The sequence below is a fragment of the Rattus norvegicus genome, chromosome 19, assembly GCF_021556685.1.
Source record: "Rattus norvegicus strain SHRSP/BbbUtx chromosome 19, alternate assembly SHRSP_T2T, whole genome shotgun sequence".
Taxonomy (NCBI): Eukaryota; Metazoa; Chordata; class Mammalia; order Rodentia; family Muridae; genus Rattus; species Rattus norvegicus.
Window position 1 is genome coordinate 34,554,795 of NC_141552.1, and position 7,919 is coordinate 34,562,713.

At 43.1% G+C, this 7,919-nt stretch overlaps 2 pseudogenes; both read left to right on the top strand.

Annotated features, from left to right (window-relative positions):
* The first annotated feature begins 5,517 nt into the window (after positions 1 to 5,517).
* On the top strand, positions 5,518 to 5,988 carry Rps15a-ps3 (ribosomal protein S15a, pseudogene 3; annotated as a pseudogene).
* A 451-nt stretch (positions 5,989 to 6,439) lies between these two features.
* Abhd10-ps1 (abhydrolase domain containing 10, depalmitoylase, pseudogene 1) lies at positions 6,440 to 7,383 on the top strand (annotated as a pseudogene).
* The last annotated feature ends 536 nt before the right edge of the window (positions 7,384 to 7,919 follow it).

Genomic DNA, 7,919 nt, shown 5'->3' on the forward strand with positions numbered 1-7,919 from the left:
AAGTAGAACTCCTTGATGGGACTAGAAGGATTAAGAGGTGTGGCTTGTGGCAGGAACAGTGTCACTGGGGATGGGCTTTGAAATTGCAAAAGCCCACACCAGGCCCAATATCTCCCTGTCTGCCTGCTGACCAAGGTGCTGTCAGCTGCTTCTCCAGTGCCATGCTCCGCCATGATGATAATGGACGAAACCTCTGAAACTGTAGGCAAGCCTCCAGTTTAATAGTTTGTTTTGTTTTGTGTTTTTAAATAAGAGCTGCCTTGATCACAGTGATTTTCATAGCAGTAGAACAGTGACTGAAGCACTGAATGTTCACACGCCATAACGGAGAGACCTCAGGATGAAAGCATTTTCCAGAATAGAGGGAATGTGGCAGGTTTGGTTATTATTTAATTATTGTTAATTATTGGGTTTTGTTTATTTTTCTACTTAAGGTGTCATCAAGAAACTTGTCACCAATGATTCATTTTCCTCAACAAAACATGTGTTACAAGTGAAACAGGCATGTGAGTTCTTATCATTCCTATTATTCCATACTATTTATTAATTATATGTATTATTAATTATTATTTATTATTCCGTATTATAATAAAGGTTAAAGTCGGGGAAGGCAGGCGGTAGAATGAAATAAAGGTATCTAAATTATAAAGAAAGAAACATAATGACATCTGTCTGTGCAAAACGTTGCATTCAGAAAACCTTAAGGAACTCATTGCAACCTACTAGAGCCAAGGAAGAGGTCGCCAAGGTCACAGAATAAATGATCAATACACAAAAGCTGATTGGATTGCTGTGTACTTATGATGAGCAATCTGAACAAATTAAAGCAAGAACTTCGCTTATAATAACACTAAAAGAACAAAACTCTTTGGAATAAACTTAATAAAAGAAGTTTAAGATTCATATTCTATCCACCACAAAATGCTGAGGGTAAATCAAAACCTAAGTAAATAGGAAAAAAAAGTAAGCTCATGGCTCAGGAGACCACAGTAGTAAAGAAGGTATTGTTATTCCCTATGGGGTGAACACAGTGAAATCCTGTCACGATTCCAAAGGTCATTTTTAGAGAATTTAGAAAAACTATTGCTCGAATTTGTAAGGAATTACAAGAGGCTCCAAATAACACATTGGTCTTTAAAAAGAAAGAAAGAAACAGAGTTGAAGGACTGACTCATCCTCTCTGACTTTAACTTTACTACAAAAACCTGGTAAACAAAACAGCCTTTTTGACCCATATCATTTACAAGTATAAAGAAGACATACGTTTTATTATCTAATGGGATACACACATGGATACATGCACACACATCTACGCATGGTAAGAAATAGAATTGAGGCTCCAGAAATAAGCCTACGCAGTGTAGCAAAGCTATTCATGACACAAGAATAGACTTCAATGGGGCTAGGATCAGTGGATAGTCACACACAAAAGAATGAGATAAACTCCCTTTGTCATAGCCCATAGAAACCTACTCAAAAGTGTAAATACGAAACGTCAAGGTGCAAAATACCTAGGAATGAATTGGTGTAAATCTCAGTGGCCTTGGATGAGCCAGTCGTTTTTTAGATATGATAGAAAAAGCATGAATAGACAACTTGGGCTCCATCAAAATAAAGGCTTTTGTTTCTTTAAAGGTACAGAGCTGAGGAAATATCCCAACTCACATATGTGATAAAGAGCTTGTGTCTACAATGTCTACAGAACTGCTATAGGTCTGGAGTGTAGCTCATGGCAGAACACGTGCTTAGCCTATGTAAGACCCTGAGTTCAATGCCTGCTCCTGGGGAACAGGGTACTGCATATGAGCTAATTAAAGAGTAGAATTGTGTAGTATAGAAATGATATTCAAGTAAATCTGGGGTGTTGTTTTTCTCAGAACTGGAAATCCATGAAACTAGTTATTACACTGATAAGAGAGCTTCTGTGGGTCCCTTGGTGGGTTAGTGCATCAACATGCAAATCAAAAGTGCACCTTGACCCTTCCCTCTCCCTTCTGTGCTATAGACAAGGAAGCAAGTATTTCTCCATTTTCACCACCTCTTTCCCCACAACGAAACCTCGTTACTTATATCTACTTCACTCCCAACTCCAAGAATGGCTTTCCTAAGCACACCTGCTAACCTCCCACTGAATGGTGCCATTTCCTAATTTTTCAAAGACTTCCTGCTGTCCCCAGGACAAGCCCTACCTCCCCCTGGGACCTATGTGGCGGTGCCATCTAACTCCCTTCAGCCTGCATCTCTCTACCTTCTCCCTCCTCTCTCTCCCTCCAGCTAGACTGCCCTTTCCAGTTTCCACCCGAACAGGCCCTTCTCAATGGTTGGCCCTCACTCCTCTAGGCACTTGGTGCCGTCCACCCTCTACTGCTGACCCCTGCTTTTTTTTTTTTTTAATTTCAACTGGAAAACTGCACCAGAAGAAAGTCACCTCTGCAAAAGTCGTCAAGTCACCCATACCTAGTGTGTATAAGTCTCCTCCCAATACATTTGTCCCTGGATTATTATCCGAGTAAACCCATGAAAAAGGTGTTATGCCCATTGGATTCACCTTCTTGTTTGCTTGCTTGCAGTTTTTCTTTGGTTGGTTTTGAAGCTGGGTCCTGCCGTGTGGACCAAGCAAACCTCCACCAGCCACTACCTCCAAAGTTGTTCTGGGATCTGGGATCACACAGGTGAACCACCATGACCACCTCCTGTTTGTCTTTTTTACTCACAAACTCTAACATTGTACATCACAGAGAACATATTGGATAAATATTTTCCAAGCGAGTAAGTAAATCAAGTAAACGCATGCTGGATATGCAAGGAAGGCACTTGGGAGATTCCACAGGCAGACAGATAAGAAACCTGTCTCTACAGTTCTGCCAGTGGGAAAGCACTTCCACTCATTCCCGGGCTTCTTAGAAGAAGGAGGAACCTGGAGAAGCACGGAACCTTCCACGTCATCTACTTGGGTGCTGTGTGTTCTTTTATACAAATGGAAACTAAAGCCAAATGGCCTGAAATAGAATGAGAATTACCAGAGAGTCGGGAGTGTCGAGAAAGGTGTGTGGCACACCCACACGTGGACATGCATGGATCTGTCACACTGAAACCCAACAGCACGTGCAATGGATGTGCCAAGAAAGAAACTCTAGTTAAAATCATCTTGTCCACATGTCCAGTTTCTTGAGCTGAACTCTAAACTTGGTTCGGAAGAGCATGGTGCTCCTGTTTTGCTCCAAAACAAGATTTGTGAGATTAAAGCTCAGACTCCTGGGTAGAGCATATGACAGTAGGTAATCACAACACTTGTCACCACCGCCCACAGGAAATGACGTGGCATTTCCCAGACAGAGCCGGATTAGTGTTTATCCCAGCTATACAGTGTTCCCTCTGCCCGGGATGACTCTCCCTGTATGAAAATTACTAATAACTACTACTAATTATGACACCTCAGACAAATTACGTTTAGTGGAGTCGATCTGAGGACTCACAGAGTAAAGGACTCATGAGTCAGGCAGCATCCCACCCAGCATCAGTACTCACAGACAGGAAAAGAAACGGCCCACAAGCATTATGGTGGTTGGCATCAGTGACTGCCCACACTCTGCTGTGTGAGAGTGAAAATTACTCTTGTCCGGCTCCAGTTTGTAAGGTCACTGTGTAAGGTCAGCTGTATGGGAACAGCACAGGTCAAACCTTCAGTGGACTTTACACCTACATAATCAGTTCCATCCTCAGCTTCTCGGAAACTTCTACTTACTGTCTTATAAGGATCTCTGCAAACCAGAAACCAACAGAGTGTGGACCCAGAGGATATAAGAAGGGAAACCAACCAGCTGATGTTGGTTCAAGCTTCTGGAGTCTGACACCACTTTATTTTAGATATATTTGAGTTCAGTAAATTTGGAAAAAAGTTTCCTCATAACAATCAACTCAATCCTGTGTACACAATGAACTTTAAGGCATGATTACATTGAAATCTTCATAAAGCACATGTGACCTCTTCTATAAAAGTCTGTTCTATAGCCTAAGGGCCTAAGAGAGGATCTGGTATGGTCTTGCAGAGGTCACCAAGCTATAAATCACATGTGACATCTCCTATAAAGATTGGTTCTTTTCGCTGAGAAACAGTGCTCAACATAAAGGTCTTAGAGACTAGGAGTGTGGGATAAATGCAATAGTCTGAAAGATTCCAGCGTGGGCTTGCCCTCCAGACCACACAGATCACCAGGCTGTCAACTGCACCCATTCCCTGCCTTCTGGGAGGAAAACAGGTTATACATCTCTTCTGGTGATGACACAATACTGTGTGTTTAACATTCCTGGTTTCTGTGAGCACAAAACCCTTGTGCCCTCTACGGTGTCTCTAGGAGTTCAGTTCCTCTTGAGTCTTCCTCAACTCCATAGAGCTCAGTACTCCCTCAATCCTGTCATATCATTTTTCTTAGCGTTTTCTAGCATCCCACTGCATAGCATGTGCAGGGTTAAGAGCAATGTTGGAAAAAAAAAAAAAAGCAAAACTCACCCAGGGTAAAAATCCCCCCTGAAAAGTGCCTCAGAAGGTGCTGTGGAGATGGCTCAGTTGGTAAAAATGTTTGCTGTGCAAACATGAGGTCCTGGGTTCTGCTTTTAGCATGTGCATAAGCAGCCAGGAGCAGTGAGACCACACTAAGAAAGTAGAAATTTGAAGATCCCTGGGAGGCTGGCAGCCAGGTCTAGCCAAGGAGTGAGCTCTGAGTTCTGTGGAAGATCCTGCTTCAAAACCATAAGGTAGAAAATCAACCTCATCCATTATCCTCTGGCCTCCTGCCTCCCCATGCACATAAACTCACACGCTTGTACCTTTCACTCGTTGGCACATACACATGCACATGCATGCTCACACGAGCATGTAATGCCTCAGAAAGGTGTGTTTCCTACTTCATTCAATAATCATCTTTTCCTCCACTTTTAGAGCAGATCACTTTTTACTTGGGCGGGTGCCAGATAAAAATAGTTGGCCCATGCTCAGGATCTCTACCTCATAATCCACACACATACCTGAAACTGCGTCCACTGCAGAGAGGCATAGGAGAGCCGAGACAGACAAATGGTGGACCAAAACTCAGCCCCCTACCTCATGTTCCCCTAGAGCTGTAGGATAGAAAGGTTAGCAAAACCATCCTCACCAACTAAATCAATCTCCAGGGCTCACCTACCTCACCAAACATGACAGTGAATCTGTAGAAATAACTCCTGATAGATAACGCATGTTACTTCAACCTAAATGGAAGCTAGGATTCTGGGTAATCTAGGCTTGTCAGAATTTACATTAAAGCAAAAAACAGTCTAGAGAGATGGCTCATGGGTAAAGGGCTTGAATTCAAGCCTGATGACCTGACTTGAGTCCCCCGGACCCACACATTAGAAAGAAATAACTTCCGAAAGTTGTCTTCTGCACCATGGCAGCCACGCCCACACATACATACACTAAGTAGATAAATATTATTTAAAAACTTGCACCCATAACTCCGTCTGTTTGCCCCTCCCACCCTCTTTCTGCCATCTTCTCTCACCGTCACCATGGTGTGAATGAATGTTCTGGCAGATGCTATCAAGAGCATCAACAACGCTGAGAAGAGAGGCAAACGCCAGGTCCTCATCAGGCCGTGTTCCAAAGTCATCGTTCAGTTCCTAACTGTGATGATGAAACACGGATACATTGGTGAATTCGAGATCATTGATGACCACAGAGCTGGGAAGATTGTTGTGAATCTCACAGAAAGGTTGAACAAGTGTGGAGTTATAAGCCCTAGATTTGATGTTCAACTCAAAGACCTAGAGAAATGGCAGAACAATCTGTTCCCATCATGGCAGTTTGGTTTTAATGTGCTGATGACCTTGGCTGGCATCATGGACCACAAAGAGGCAAGACGAAGACATACAGGAGGGAAAATCCCGGGATTCTTTTTTTAAATGTAAAGCATAAATAAAAAGTCTCTGTGGACTGTGAAAAAACAAAAATCTTAAACAACCAGAGGCTGGAACGAAATAGAAATTCCCTCCGAATAATGTCTTCTCCTGGCATATAAGCTTAGTTACTTTCCTATTGCTGTATGTGTTAGTTATGGTTTTACTGCTGTGAACAGACACCGTGACCACGGTATTCTTATAAGAACAGCATTTAATTGGGGCTGGCTTAGAGCTTCAGAGGTTCAGTCCATTATCATCAAGGTGGGAGCATGGCAGCATCCAGGCAGACATAGTGCTGGAGGAGCTGAGAGTTTTACAACTTGTTCCAAAGGGAACCAGAAGACTGCCATCCTCAGGCATCTAGGAGGAAACTCTCAAAGCCCACCCTCACAGTGACACACTTCCTTCAACAAGGCCACACCTACTGTAACAAGATCACACCTCCAAATAGCTCACTCCCTGGGCCAAGCATATTCAAACAACCCCATTGTGATAAGACACCATGACCAAGACAACTTATAAGAGTTTTTTTTGCCCAGGGGCATCTGGGAAGACGGTGGCTTGGGTACCTTGTCTAGGGTGGAGCTGGGAAGCTGTTTCCTTAAGCCAACATCAAGGCCCAAGCACAGCAATAGCTAGAAAGCCCCCATGAGGATGGTGGCTCCCAGTTTGGAGACAAAAGATAACACTCCCTTTCCTTAACTGACCAGACCTTCCACTCCTGGTTTATAAGAAACTAAAAGACAAAAGCCCAGGAGTGATCTTCATTCCTGGCTATCTTTCTAATATGAATGATAAAAAAGACACTGGCAGTTAAGGAGTTTTGCAAATCTCTAAGTCCTGAGGTTTAACTACTCAGGAGCTGGAAATGTAGATAGTAACTTTGCAGAATGGACAGAATGGAAATGGAGAAAGAACATACTTCCCATACTTGATGACAGAGCTGGAGGACCGGAGATACTGGTTGGATCAAGCCTTGGTGGATGGCTCATATGCATCCTGCAATTGCATGGCCAATAAAGGTCATGCACTTATTGGTATGCCTACTGTTGCAGATGGCCTGGTGACAGTTTCATTCACTTCCTGTTGAGCCACAAAGGAAGATAGAAATGAAAGATGGGTGGCCCTTGCCATCTAAATACAGCAAGGATTTTACCACATTCTGTACAGTTCCATGGAAGAAGCAGAGTCCCACTGCTTATTACATAGCTCCATTCCTTTGACCAACCCCTCTGTGGTTGCTCCATGGAATAAAGGACAATATAGTTCCTTGGCAAGTGTCCCTGAAGATTACTGACTGAGTAGTCAGACCAGATGTAGGCGTTGTTCTCCAGAAACACCAGCAACTACAGGCTGAAGGCCAAAGCAGATATTCAGCTGCTTGTTCACACTGTTGATGGTTTGGCTGACAAGTGTCCTTCTGTGGTTACTTGGAATGCACGCTAATGCATCCAGAAGATTGACAGAGTGGTAAGAAACCAAGAAATAAGATATTTTAGAGTTTCCCTTCTTACTTCTATCTTGTGAATATCCAATAAGTGTTTATTTAATGATGTCTTCACACAAATATACAAATTATACTGAAGAAGAAGACAAGGAAGAAGGAGATGATGATGATGATGACGATGATGACGATGACGATGATGATGACTATCATCACTACCACCACCACCACCACCACCACCATCATCATCTTTTGAGCTAAGTTTCAGAGGGCTAGAGTAATGACCATCATCATGGCGAGCATGGTACGAAGCAGGCAAGCATGGCTCTGTAGTAGTAGCCGTCAGCTTATACCTTGATCCACAAGCATAAGGCAGAAAGCTAACTAGGAATGCTGCAAACTTTTGAAACCTCAAAGTCTACCCCTAGTGGCACACCTTCTCCAAGAAGGACACATCTCCTCAGCCTTCCCAAGCAGTTTCACCAACTGAGTACTGAGCACATCCATTCTCTGGCCTCCACAGATTCGTGTCCATATC